The sequence below is a fragment of the Macaca thibetana genome, chromosome 4, assembly GCF_024542745.1.
Source record: "Macaca thibetana thibetana isolate TM-01 chromosome 4, ASM2454274v1, whole genome shotgun sequence".
In the NCBI taxonomy this organism is placed as follows: domain Eukaryota; kingdom Metazoa; phylum Chordata; class Mammalia; order Primates; family Cercopithecidae; genus Macaca; species Macaca thibetana.
The window spans coordinates 121,293,944-121,308,511 of record NC_065581.1 but is presented as its reverse complement, the minus strand read 5'-3'; the positions used below and the strand labels follow the sequence as shown (position 1 = coordinate 121,308,511).

Genomic DNA, 14,568 nt, shown 5'->3' with positions numbered 1-14,568 from the left:
TGGGAAATACTTGAACAATTTTTTATGCTGCGAAGGGGTCAAAAGAAAGGGAGAGGTTGAACATACAGGAGGAAAAGTCAGTAACTGATAGAGTGGGAAAAAAATCACTGGAGTAGCAGGACAGTACTTATGTGGAAGAGGCAAGCAGCAGACCCTTGAGGACGGGAGGGAGAGCACAGGCTGAGGAAGCTAGGAAGTCATATTTCATTGTGCTTTTACTTTGCCTCTCACTCATTATGAGTGAGGTTGAGCAAATTTTCATATGCCTATTGGGCATTTGGATTCCACTCCACTGAAGTGCCTTTTGCCCATTTTCTTTTGGGTTGTCAATTTTTTAAGTTCTTCATATATTTCAGTTATATATGTTGCAAATATTGATTTAACAAGATTCTTAAACTTAATACAGTCAAATTTGTCAACCTTTTTCTTTATGGTTTATGATTTTGTTTCTGGTTTTAAACATTCTTTGCATACCAAAATGATAGATATATTCTCATATACTGTCTTCTAAAGTGTTTATAGTTTTGCTTTTCACATTTAACTTTTTGGTTTGCCTGGAGTTGTTTTTTGGGGAAGGTATAAGATATGCTTTCAGTTTTCTTGGTCATCTGTATTATATGTTTGTTTTCTATGTCATTATTTGCTCTTTTTTCTTCTTCCCCTTAATTTTTTGGGCTTTATTGGCTGTTCTGTTCTAACCTAAGATAGACTTTCCAGATTATTAATTTTCATCATTCCTTACTTTCTGATAGAAGCGCTGAGGGTTAGAAATGACTCTGTGTGTCAGTGATTTGCAACCTTGGCTACACATTGGAATCACCTATAGATCTTTAAGAATGTGGATGTCTGGGTCCCCTCTCCAGAGATGCTGATCTCATTGGTCTGGGATGTGGCCTTTATATTGGGATTTGTAGTAATTATGTCTCATATGTCCTTGAAAACAATATGTGTCCTACAGTTTGAGGGTGTGCAAATTTCCCTGTAAAATCAGTCTTGTTAGTTCTATTCAGATTTCTGTAGCCTTAGTTATTTTTTTGTCTATTTGATCTGTCCGGTAACAAATAAGACGTGTTAAATCTCCCACTATGTGGATTTTTTTGTACTTCTCCTTATAATTCTGTCAATTTTGCTTCATTTATTGTGAGGTGTGTCATTAGATATATATGTTTAGAATGCATACATTTTCCTGATGAAAACTTTGTTATATTTAAAAATATAACTTTTAAACTAGATTATCAAAATGAGTTATTTTAGACTACCTTCATGAATTGAAGCAGCAAACCTCTGTGATGTTTAGCTCGTGGCTTTGAATTTTCAGTGTACATTTCATCCCTCCCTGCCTATCCCCTTACTTACTGTCTCACACGTCCACGTGAAGAGGCCTGACATTCCTGTCTTATATTAATAAGAAAAATGAAACAAAATAGTGGTAAAGTGTTGGGGTGGCGAAAATTTTTGGGGGTGGTATGGAGAGATAATGGGCAATGTTTCTCAGAGCTGCTTCAAGCAGGATTAGGGGAGGCATGGGAACCTACAGTGGGAAAGATTCAACTGAAGAAAGATTTTGGGGTAAGGGGTGATATTGTGGGGTTGTTAGAAGGAGCATTTGTCATATAGAATTATTGGTGATGGCCTGGATGCGATTTTGTATGGATTGAGAAACTAAATGAAAGATACAAGGTCTGAATAAGAGAAGGAGAAAAACAGGTATTAAAGGACTAAGAATTGGGAGTACCCAGTCCAAGTGAAAGCAAAGAGAGGCTGGGATGAAGGGTGCAAGGAATAGTAAAGAAAGCATGTTTGAGATCCCGAACAGAATAATGGGTTATGGAGGGGTTGTAGAGGGAGGTATTGAGAATAGGAGAGTATATGTGTTTGGCATCATGGGGTGGATAGGCAAAACAATTTGGTTGATAAGGTGCAGATCCTGAACTAACCTGTAAGACTTGTCTGGTTTTTGGACAGGTAAAATGGGGGAATTGTAAGGAGAGTTTATATGTTTTAGAAGCCCATGTTGTATCAGGCGAGTGATAACAGTCTTTAATCCTTTTAAAGCATGCTGTGGGATGGGATACTGGTGTTGAGCGAGGTAAGAGTGATAAGTTTTAATGGGATGGTAAGGGGTGCATCATTTGTCGCCAAGGAGGGAGTAGAGGTATCCTATACACTTGTGGATTCAGGTGGGGAGATACAAGGAGAGGATGCGAAGGAGGTTTTGAACTGGGGAAAAGGTGGCAATGAGGTATGGCTGTAGCCCAGGAATAGTCAGGGAAGCAGATAATTTAGTTAAAATGTGTCAATCTAATAAGGGAACTGGGCAGATGGGGATAACTAAAAAGGAGTGCTTAAAAGTGTATTGTCTAAGTTGGCACCAGAGTTGGGGAGTTTTAAGAGGTTTAGAAGCCTGGCCATCAATACCCACAACAGCTATGGAGGCAAAGGAAAAAGGCCTTTGTAAAGAAGGTCATGTGGAGTTGGTAGCCTCCGTATTAACTAAGAAGGGGACGGACTGTAAGTACACTGTAAGAGTTACCCAAAGCGTCTGTGATGGTCCAGGAGGCTTCCAAGGCGGTCGGGCAGTGTCAGTCTTCAGCCGCTAAGCCGAGAAGATTTGGGAAGCAGTCATTCAGAACCCTGGGCCAGTTGGGCAGTCCAATTTCCAGCGGGGTCCTGCACAGATGGGACATGGCTTAGGAGGAATCCCAGGCTGCAGGCATTCCTTGGCCCAGTAGCCAGATTTCCAGCACTTGAAGCAAGATCCTGGGGGAGGAAGACCTGAAGGAATGCCTGACCTCTGTGGCTTAGGCGTTTTGAAGTTTTTGTGTGCTGGAGATACGGCTGGGGTTTCTCTCACAGCGGAGGCAAGTAATTGCAACTCTTCTCTATTATTGTACACATGGAAGGTGAGGTTAATTAGGTCCTGTTGTGGGTTTGAGGGCTGGAATCTAATTTTTGGAGCTTTTTCTAATGTCGGGAGTTTACTGGGTGATAAAATGCATATTAAGAATAAGGCAGCCTTCTAGCCCCTCTGGGTCTAGGGCGGTAAAGCGTCTAAGGGTTGCTGCTAAGCAGGCTGTGAACTGGGCTGGGTTCTTTACCTTGGGTAATTTCTTTAAGTTTGTCATAATTAACAGCTTTGTAAGCTGCCTTTTAAGCCCTTCAACTAGGCAGGAAACCATGTAATCTCGCCTGATACCTGATAGTTCCACTGGGGATCTTCTCGGGGAACTGCTCTAATGCCTTCCTGGAGGTCTGGCTCATGAAGCGGTTATCGGCGTGAGGTTGGGCTAGAGAAAAAACTCTTTCCCATTCATCTGGGGAGAGGGTAGAAGTTAGGATGACATTTAAGTCACTCCAGGTTAAATTGTAGGACAGAGTTAGATATCGGAATTCCTGTGTATGTTTAGTGGGGTCTGATGAGAAAGAGCCTAAACGCTGGCTGATTTGGGAAAGGTCTGATAGAGAAAAAGGCACATGTACCCTGACTATGCCTTCAGCTCCAGCCACCTCTCTAAGAGGAAATTGTTGGGCAGGTTGGGGAGGGCTAGTCTTGGAACGAAACTGTAAGCCAGACCGGGTGTGAGGAGGGGAGGAGATAGAAAGATTATAGGGTGGGGGAGCAGAGGCTGAGGAAGAATTGGGACCTGGCTTGGCCTAGTGAGGAGCAGCCTGGGGAGAAGGGGAGAGGTCAGATGAGTCCATAGAAAAGAAGGATTCAGAGAACTCAGAGCTTGGAGTGGAGACTGAAGGAACAGACAGGAGAGAAAGAAGAAAGATTTGGGATGAGTCTCATTGGGAGCAGAGACTAGGGAGGGACGAATGTGTAAAAGAATGCCTGGACGAGACCATTTGCCCCATTTTTCAACAAAAATTATCTAGATCTTGTAGGATAGACAAATCGAAAGTGCCATTCTCTGATCACTTGGAACTAGTGTCGAGTTTGTACTGGGGCCAAGCAGTATTGCAGAAGAAAATAAGATGCTTAGATTTTAGGTCAGGCTAGAGTTGAAGAGGTTTTAAGTTCTTGAGAACACAGGCTAAGGGAGAAGAAGGAGGAATGGAGGGTGGAAGGTTGCCATAGTGAAGGAGGCAAGTTTAAAAAGAAGGGTAGAGGGCTGCAACGTGGGTGAGCAGCCAAAGCAGGCGTCCCCGCAATTGACTTGCCAACAAGCGAATGTGGGTGAATGTTCAAGGCAGGCGTCCCCGCGGAGATCAGACACCAATGGAATGTGGGTGAATAATCAGAGAGGCGTCCCCACAATGGTTAAACACCAAGGGAAGGCTGCCTTCCCGAGTCCGTGACCGGCGCCAGAGTTTTGGGTTCACAGATAAAATGTGTCCCCTTTATCTCTACCAGAAAATGAAAGGAATTGAAATTAAGAGAAGGGAGAGATTGAAGGCTGGCGCCAAGATTGAAAGGAGATAGAGGTTGAGGGATAGTGAGAGGGGCTGGAGAAGAGAGTAAAAAGAGGCCGCTTACCCGATTTAAAATTGGTGAGATGTTCCTTGGACTGGTTGGTGTGAGGACCTGAGGTCGTTGGTGGATCTCTTCATGGAGTGAGGGTGAGGACAGGGGACTGGTCTCCCGAAGGAGTCCCGCTGACCCAGGTCTTTGGCACCGAATGTCTCACACGTCCGTGTGAAGAGACCACCAAACAGGCTTTGTGCGAGCACCATGGCTGTTTATTTCACCTGGGTGCGGGCGGGGTGAGTCTGAAAGGAGAGTCAGCAAAGGGTGGTGGGATTATCATTAGTTCCTATAGGTTTTGGGATAGGCGGTGGAGTTAAGAGCAATGTTTTGGGGGCAGGGGATGGATCTCACAAAGTACATTCTCAAGGATGGGGAGAATTACAAAGAACCTTCTTAAGGGTGGGGGAGATTATAAAGAATCTTCCTAAGGGTGGGGGAGACTACAAAGTACATTGCTCAGTTAGGTTAGGGCAGAAATAAATCACAATGGTGGAATGTCATCAATTAAGGCTATTTTCACTTTTCTTGTGGATCTTCAGTTGCTTCAAGCCATCTGGAGATATGATGTCTTAGCTTGGGCTCAGAGGCCTGACACTAAGCACCAGCTTGCAATTTTTTGTTTGTCCTTGGAGGGTCAGATATTCTAGCTTACCCTTACACTGAGGATATGCCATTTGGTCACCAATTTATGGAGAGAGAATTATTTATTAGATCTGGGTGGGTTTTGTGTGTCTTCTGTATTTCACCAAATCATAAAGATGCCTGCTCAAATTCACTAGATTTAACACAAGTGCCCTCAAGGTCACAGCCAGTTTCATTGCTCACTTACCTTATTTTTCTGGCCATGATCTTCTTTTACTCATTCTTGTCGAAGTATTTTTTACTCTTTTCCCAGCTGTTTAGGACATTTAAAGCGGTTTTTAGATGCTATGTTTAGCATTTTAATTGTTTTTCAATAGAAGAGTTAGTCAAGACATCTGGGATGCCATTTTGCTAGAAATAGTACTGCATTCTGAACTTGGTGCAAGGTTTCTTCCATCCTCCTTTCCTTTCAGTTGTGAGCTTTTGGTCATTCACCTCTCGTTTTGTGGCTCCTAGTTGACCCTGCTCTAGTCACTGTTTCTGTGCAGTGACCTTCCCCAAAACTTAGTGATTGAAAACAGCAACTATTTTATATCTTGCAGATTTTGTAGGTTGGAGATTTAGTCAGAGCTCAGCTAGGTGATTCTTCTGCTCTTCATGAGGTTGACTAAGGTCATTCAATGTTATTCAGCTGACAAATAGGCTACTTTGGAGGCTCCAAGACAGCTTCTCTAACATGTCTGGTGTCTTGGTAGGGATGGCTCAGAGGCAGGGCTCAACTCTGGCTCCTAGTCGACCAAACTTACCTATACATGGCCTCTTCAGCATGGTAGACTGAGTCATCAGTCTTCTTACATGGTGGCTGGGCAAATGTCCCAAGAGAACCAGGTAAAAGCTATATGGCCTTGCGTGATCTGGCTTTGGAAGGCATCCAGCCTCACTTCTACTACATTCTGTTAGTTACAGGCAAGTCATAAGACCAGCTCAAGCTTCAAGGAAGGGGGAATTAATTAGCTCCACTTCTTGACAGGGGAGTGACGAGATTACAATTGTGGCCAAATTTGGAAAATATAATTTTCCACACCCACCATTTCCAGCTATCTTATTATTCAAACGCAAAACTTCAGAAAGGCAGGTAGGGCCAGATACATGAGTAAAGGTCACTGCAGTTGCCAAGTATGCAAGCAGGGAGAGTCTAAATGACTAACCACCCTCATATGGAAACTAAATTGTCCAAACCCTAGAAATGATTCTTTTTAACTCTTGTTCTTTTGTTGGAAGGTAAAGCTCATTCCTCTCTAGCTGTAACAGAGAGGTTTTTTTTTTTTTTAATTTTATGTTGAAACAAAAATGGGATTTTGTTCTGGACTTCTAGGCTGCAGGGGAAAGGTACATGGCCAGGTTTTCTGCCACAGCCTTTGTTTCTGTTCATGAGTGCTTTGAAGGCACATGACTTTGGCATTTCCCTTGCAGATCTGATCCCCAGAGCATAGCCACAGCCCCTTTCTCCTCATGGGCATCATTTTCTCCCTCTGACAGTATCTCTCACATTTCTCCTGAGACTTTTTAAAGTCTAAAAGGCAGCATTTTTAGAAGTGGATTTTTATTGTGTATGTGTGTGTATCTCTACAAGAAAATTAAGAAGTAGAATTTCTTTTAAATAGAAAAAATATTGGCCAGGCACGGTGGCTCATGCCTATAATCCTAGCACTTTGGGAGGCCGAGGTGGGCAGATTTCTTGAGCTCAGGAGTTTGAGACCAGCCTGAGCAATGTGGTGGAACCCTGTCTCTACTACAAAATACAAAAAATTTGCCGGGAGTGGTGGCACGTGCCTGTAGTCCCAGCTACTCAGGAAGCTGAGGTGGGAGAATTGCTTGAGCCCAGGAGCAGGAGGCTGCAGAGAGCCATGCCACTGCACTCCTACCTGTGCAGCAGAGCCAGACCTTGTCTCAAAATAAATAAATAAATAAATAAATAAATAAATAATATGGTACACTTTTTAAAGATAAAAATAGAAAAATGCAACAATTTAAGATGTTTATGTGTAGTATATTGTATATACACAGGTGATGAATATTCATTGAGCCATATCTGAATATTTAAAAATGCAAAAATAAGAAAAGAAACACTTTAATGCACAGTACTTTTAAGAATTTCTAAAAGTACCATTTCCTACCTAACACCGAAAAAAATTGTTGCCTCTAGTTGTTAAAAGATACATGTGATGAAATCGTGCTTACTGCCCAGAGATCCTAAAACTCTCAATGGTCTTAGTGTATATTTTATTTTAGAATGAAAATGACACATGCTAATCACCATTATTAACCAGCGTTTCTGGTTTTTGTTGCTTTTTACCTGAAAGCATTTTGTAATATATTATTTATTATATATATATATTTAGATCAGATTTAAAATAATATATTATATTAAGTTAATTCATGTAAAAATTGTAATTTAACTATTATGTTTAAAAATGAGTTTTATTTTTAACTTTTGAGGTCTATGTTCCATTTTAAAAAAACTATTCAAGATAAATATTTCCACCTCTGCTTTAAAAAATAAACAATGAGGCCAGGTGCAGTGGCTCATGCCTGTAATCCAAGCACTTTGAGAGGGTGAGTTGGGTGGATCTCTTGAGGTCAGGAGTTGAAGACCAGCCTGACCAACATGGTGAAACCCCATCTCTCCTAAATATACAAAAATTAGCTGTGCGAGGTGGCTCCTGCCTGTAGTCCCAGCTACTTGGGAGGCTGAAGCAGGAGAATCACTTGAACTCAGGAGGCAGAAGTTGCCGTGAGCTGAGATTGTACCACTGCACTCCAGCCTGGGCAACAAAGCGAGACTCCATCTCAAAAACAAAACAAAACCAACCAAACAAACAAACAAAAAATGAGCTTCCTGTCAGCCTAAAGGAGCGTCTTTTTTCTTTCTCTTATCTTAGTGCCATTTTCTTAGCCCCATTAAGCTACCACCTTGCATTTTAAAGAGTAGTAACCAATCAGTCAATAATTAATCAATGTCTCTCCTTTCTGTGAAGGAGGAAGGCCCTTGCTGGGTGTGGTGGGGAATCTCTGAAATCTGGTAGTCTGGTTAAATGGCTCATGTTGGGAAAGAGAAGTGATGGGAGAAATGCCTTATTAATTGTGAACTTGATTGAGCTTTATTCACCTTTAACATAAAATTTTCAGGTCAGGGCACAATGACTCACACTTGTAATGTCAGCACTTTGGGAGGCCAAGATGGGAGGGTCACTTGAGGCCAGGAGTTAAAGACCAGCCTGAGCAACATAGCAAAACCCTCTCTCTACAAAAACTAAAAGACTTAGCCAGATGTGGTAGCACACCCCTGTATTCCTAGCTTCTTGGGAGGCTGAGGCAGGAGGATCCCTTGAGTCCGGGAGTTCAAGACTGCAGTGAGCTATGATTGTACCACTGCACTGCAGCCTGGGCAACAGAATGAGACCCTGTCTCTAAAACAAAAATAAACAAAATAAAATTGTCAGTTTTAGAATATATGTACTTAGAGTACTAGAAATACATGTACAGTAAAATAGAGATGGCCTGGTTTCCTGCACTGAGGTTGATAAATGAGCTGGCCCTTCAGTGGCAGACAGGTGAGGTCAGAGAAGGCCATCGAATTGGCCTGAAGACCTAGGCTTGCCTGCCGGTAACCATCTCCTTAGAGTAGAGCTTGGAAGCTCCATGGAGGAGAGAAGGGCAGTCTTTAGAGCTGGGCACTTCTAGGATGGATTGATTCTTGACTTGGCCACTTGGTAGTTGTTTGACCTTGGCCAAGTCGTTTAACCTAGGCTTACTTACTAGTAAAATAAAGCCAATTATATCTATCTTGAGAATTAGGTAGAATATCTTTAGAATTCCTGCTCATCAATAAATGGTAGCTCTTACCAATATTATACTCATGGTCAGGGATGAGAAGCCAAGCTTTGTTCCCCATTGGTGATATTTTCATTGTTGATTCCTCAGTTTATGATCTAGTCTAAAACTATCCAGTGAAAGAGAGTGTAGAATTTTTTCAGATGAGCTGTGCTTTTGTCCAACTCAGTAATCACTTATTAAAAACCTTACAATATATTAAATATCATCCTAGATACTGGGGATTTGAAGTTGAATAACACATACTGTCTTTCCAGGAACACAGTGTCTAAACAGGTCCTAAGAAAGCCTGAGATTTTTGTTCTCCCTAAGCTATTCTTTGCCATGTTCATCGCTGCCCTAGCAGCAGAAGGGCAACAGTTACCTCCTTGTGGCATTGAACTTGATTGATGAGTAGTCCAGAAATCCTCTCCACATCCCATCATAATTTTACCCAAGAAATAAAGGATATCAAAATGGCAATTCTAGTTAATTCTGGCCCCACAGCTCATGCTCTTTGGGAAGGCAGCAAGGTCTGCATTTTCTTTCTTTCTTTCTTTCTTTCTTTCTTTCTTTCTTTCTTTCTTTCTTTCTTTCTTTCTTTCTTTCTTTCTTTCATTATTATACTTTAAGTTCTGGGTTACATGTGCAAAACGTGCAGGTTTGTTACGTAGGTATACACGTGCCATGGTGGTTTGCTGCACCCATCAACCCATCACCCACATTAGGTATTTCTCCTAATGTTATCCCTCCCCTAGTCCCCCACTCCCCACAGGCCCCAGTGTGTGATGTTCCCCTCCCTGTGTCCCTATATTCTTATTGTTCAACTCCCACTTATGAGTGAGAACATGTGGTGTTTGGTTTTCTGATCTTGTGATAGTTTGCTGAGAATGATGGTTTCCAGCTTCATCCATGTCCCTGCGAAGGACATCAACTTATCCTTTTTAATGGCTGCATAGTATTCCATGGTGTCTATGTGCCACATTTTCTTAATCCAGTCTATCATTGATGGACATATGGGTTGGTTCCACGTCTTTGCTATTGTGAATAGTGCTGCAATAAACATACGTATGCATGTGTCTTTATCGTAGAATGATTTATAATCCTTTAGGTCTATGTCCAGTAATGGGATTGCTGGGTCAAATGGTATTTCTAGTATTAGATCCTTGAAGAATCGCCACACTGTCTTCCACAATGGTTGAACTAATTTACACTCCCACCAACAGTGTAAAAGCATTCATATTTTCCACAACCTCTCCAGCATCTGTTGTTTTCTGAGTTTTTAATGATTGCCATTCTAACCGGCATGAGATGGTATCTCATTGTGGTTTTGATTTGCATTTCTTTCATGACCAGTGATGATGAGCATTTTTGCATATGTCTGTTGGCTGCATAAATGTCTTCATTTGAGAAGTTTCTCAATGCTGCCATTGCTTTTGGTGTCTTAGTCATGATGTCTTTGCCCATGCCTATGTCCTGAATGGTATTGCCCAGGTTTTCTTCTAGGATTTTTATGGTCCTAGATCTTACATTTAAATATTTGATCCATCTTGAGTTGATTTTTTGTACAAGGTATAAGGAAGGTGTCCAGTTCCAGTTTTCTGCATATGGCCACCAGTTTTCCCAACACCATTTATTAAATAGGGAATCTTCCCCATTGCTTGTGTGTGTCAGGTTTGTCAAAGATCAGATGGTGGTAGATGTGTGGTGTTATTTCTGAGGACTCTATTCTGTTCCATTGATCTATATGTTTTGGTACCAGTACCATGCTGTTTTGGTTACTGTAGCCTTGTAAAGTTTGCAGTCAGGTAGCAAGGTGCCTCCAGCTTTGTTCTTCTTGCCCAGGATTGTCTTGGATATGCGAGCTCTTTTTTGGTTCCATATGAAGTTTAAAGTAGTTTTTTCCAATTCTGTGAAGAAAGTCAGTGGTTGCTTGATGGGGATGTCTTTGAATCTGTAAATTACTTTGGGCAGTAAGGCCATTTTCAGTATATTGATTCTTCCTATCCATGAGCATGGAATGTTTTTCCATTTGGTTGTGTCCTCTCTGATTTCCTTGAGCAGTGGTTTGTAGTTCTCCTTGAAGAGGTCTTTCACATCCCTTGTAAGTTATATTCCTACGTATTTTATTCTCTTTGTAGCAATTGTGAATGGGAGTTCACTCATGATTTGGCTCTCTGTTTATCTGTTATTGGTGTATAAGAATGCTTGTGATTTTTGCACATTGATTTTGTATCCTCAGACTGCTGAAGTTGCTTATCAGCTTAAGGAGATTTGGGGCTGAGACATGGGGTTTTCCAAATATACAGTCATGTCATTTGCAAACAGAGATAATTTGACTCTGATGCTTTAATAATTTGATATTTAAAAATTTATCAAATTTATCAAATAAAAAGGTCAAATTTAATAATTTGACCTTTATTGCTTTCTCTTGACTGATTGCCCTCGCCAGAACTTCCAATACTATGTTTAATAGGAGTGGTGAGAGAGGGTATCCTTGTCTTGTGCCGGTTTTCACAGAGAATGCTTCCAGTTTTTGTCTATTCAGTATGATATTGGCTGTGGGTTTGTCATAAACAGCTCTTATTAGTTTGAGATACATTCCATCAATACCTAGTTTAGCATGAAGGGCTGTTGAATTTTATCAAAGACCTTTTCTGCATCTATTGAGATAATCATGCGGTTTTTGTCATTGTTTCTGTTTATGTGATGGATTACGTTTATTAGTTTGCATATGTTGAACCAGCCTTGCATCCCAGAGATGAAGCCAACTTGATCATGGTGGATCAGCTTTCTGATGTGCTGCTGGATTCGGTTTGCCAGTATTTGATTGAGGATTTTTGCATTGATGTTCATCAGGGATATTGGCCTAAAATTATCTTTTTTTGTTGTGTCTCTGCCAGGCTTTGGTATCAGGATGATGCTGGCCTCATAAAATGAGTTAGGGAGGATTCCCTCTTTTTCTATTGATTGGGATTGTTTCAGAAGGAATGGTACCAGCCCCTCTTTGTATCTCTGGTAGATTTCGGCTGTGAATCTGTCTGGTCCTGGACTTTTTTTGGTTGGTAGGCTATTAATTATTGCCTCAATTTCAGAACTTGTTATTGGTCTATTCATAGATTCAACTTCTTCCTGGTTTAGTCTTGGGAGGGTGTATGTGCTCAGGAATTCATCCGTTTCTTCTAGATTTTCTAGTTTATTGATTTAGAGGTTTTTATAGTATCCTCTGATGGTAGTTTGTGTTTCTGTGGGATCAGTGGTGATGTCCCCTTTATCATTTTTTATTGCATCTATTTGATTCTTTTCTTCTTTATTAGTCTTGCTAGCAGTCTATCTATTTTGTTGATCTTTTCAAATAACCAGTTCCTGGATTCATTGATTTTTTTGAAGGGTTTTTTATGTCTCTATCTCCTTCAGCTCTGCTCTGATCTTAGTTATTTCTTGTCTTCTGCAAGCTTTTGAATTTGTTTGCTCTTGCTTCTCTAGTTCTTTTAATTGTGATGCTTGGGTGTCGATTTTAGATCTCTTTTGCTTTCTCTTGTGGGCATTTAATGCTGTAAATTTCCCACTACACAATGCTTTAGCTGAGTCCCAGAGATATGGTACATTGTGTCTTTGTTCTCATCGGTTTCAAAGAACATCTTTATTTTACCTTCATTTCGTTATTTATCGAATAGTCATTCAGGAGCAGGTTGTTCAGTTTCCATGTAGTTGTGCGGTTTTGAGGGAGATTCTTAATCCTGAGTTCTAATTTGATTGCACTGTGGTCTGAGAGACAGTATGTTTTGATTTCTGTTCCTTTACATTTGCTGAGGAGTGTTTTACTTCCAATTATGTGGTCAATTTTAGAATAAGTGCAATGTGGTGCTAAAAAGAATGTATATTCTGTTGATTTGGGGTGGAGAATACTGTAGATGTCTATTACATCCACTTGGTCCAGAGCTGAGTTCGAGTCCTGGATATCATTGTTAATTTTCTGTCTTGTTGATCTTTCCAGTATTGACAGTGGAGTGTTAAAGTCTCCCATTATTATTGTGTGGGCATCTAAGTTTCTTTGTAGGTCTCTAAGAACTTACTTTATGAATCTGGTGCTCCTGTATTGGGTGCATGTATATTTAGAATAGTTAACTCTTTTTGTTGAATTGATCCCTTTACCATTATATAATGGCCTTCTTTGTCTCTTTTGATCTTTGTTCATTTAAAGTCTGTTTTATCAGAGACCACGACTGCAAGCTCTGCATTTTTTGCTTTCCATTTCCTTGGTAGGTCTTCCTCCATCCCTATATTTCGAGCCTATGTGTGTCTTCGCACGTGAGATGGGTCTCCTGAATACAGCACACTGATGGGTCTAGACTCTTTATCCAGTTTGCCAGTCTGTGCCTTTTAATGGGGGCATTTAGCCCATTTACATTTAAGGTTAATATTGTTATGTTTGAATTTGATCCTGTCATTATGATGTTAGCTGGTTATTTTGCCCGTTAGTTGATGCACTTTCTTTATAGCATCGAAGGCCTTTACAGTTTGGCATGTCTTTGCAGTGGCTGGTACCGGTTGTTCCTTTCCATGTTTAGTGCTTCCTTCAGGAGCTCTTGTAAGGCAGGCCTGGTGATGACAAAATCTCTCAGCATTTGCTTGTCTGTAAAGGATTTTATTTCTCCTTCGCTTATGAAGCTTAGTTTGGCTGGATATGAAATTTTGGGTTGAAAATTCTTTTCTTTAAGAATGGTTGAATATTGGCCCCCCGCTCTCTTCTGGCTGGTAGGGTATCTGCCAAGAGATCTGCTATGAGTCCGAATGGGCTTCTCTTTGTGGGTAACCCGACCTTTCTCTCTGGCTGCCCTTGACATTGTTTCCTTCATTTTAACCTTGGTCAATCTGACAGTTATGTGTCTTGGGGTTGCTTTTCTTGAGGAGTATCTTTGTGGTGTTCTCTGTATTTCCTGAATTTGAATGTTGGCCTGTGTTGCTAGGTTGGGGAAGTTCTCCTGGATAATATCCTGAAGAGTGTTTTCTAACTTGGTTCCATTATCCCCGTCACTCTCAGGTACATCAATCAAACGTAGATTTGGTCTTTTCACATAGTCTTATATTTATTGGAGGCTGTGTTCGTTTCTTTTCACTCTTTATTCTCTAATCTTGTCTTCTTACTCTATTTCATTAATTTGATCTGCAATCACTGATATCCTTTTTTCCGCTTGATCGAATCGGCTATTGAAGCTTGTATATGCTTCATGAAGTACTCGTACTGTGGTTTTCAGCTCCATCAGGTCATTTAAGCTCATCTCTACACTGGTTATTCTAGTTAGCCATTCATCCAACCTTTTTTCAAGGTCTTTAGCTTCCTTGCAATGGGTTAAAACATGCTCCTTTAGCTCGGAGAAGTTTGTTGTTACCGACCTTCTGAAGCCTACTCTGTCAACTCGTCAAACTCATTCTCTGTCTAATTTTGTTCCCTTGCTGGCGAGGAGTTGTGACCCTTTGGAGGAGAAGAGGTGCTCTGGTTTTTGGAATTTTCAGCCTTTCTGCTCTGGTTTCTTCCCATCTTTGTGGTTTTATGTACCTTTGGTCTTTGACGTTGGTGACCTACAGATGGGGTTTTGGTGTGGATGTCCCTTTTGTTGATGTTGATACTATTCCTTTCT

The 14,568-nt window shown here is 40.9% G+C and overlaps 2 protein-coding genes across 8 annotated transcripts in view; both read left to right on the top strand.

The window, feature by feature from the left end:
• The window catches only part of LTV1 (LTV1 ribosome biogenesis factor), a 387,175-nt gene that overhangs the window by 309,829 nt on the left and 62,778 nt on the right, over positions 1-14,568 (top strand). The gene's annotated exons all lie outside the window — the stretch shown is intronic.
• The window catches only part of PHACTR2 (phosphatase and actin regulator 2), a 229,881-nt gene that overhangs the window by 186,163 nt on the left and 29,150 nt on the right, over positions 1-14,568 (top strand). The gene's annotated exons all lie outside the window — the stretch shown is intronic.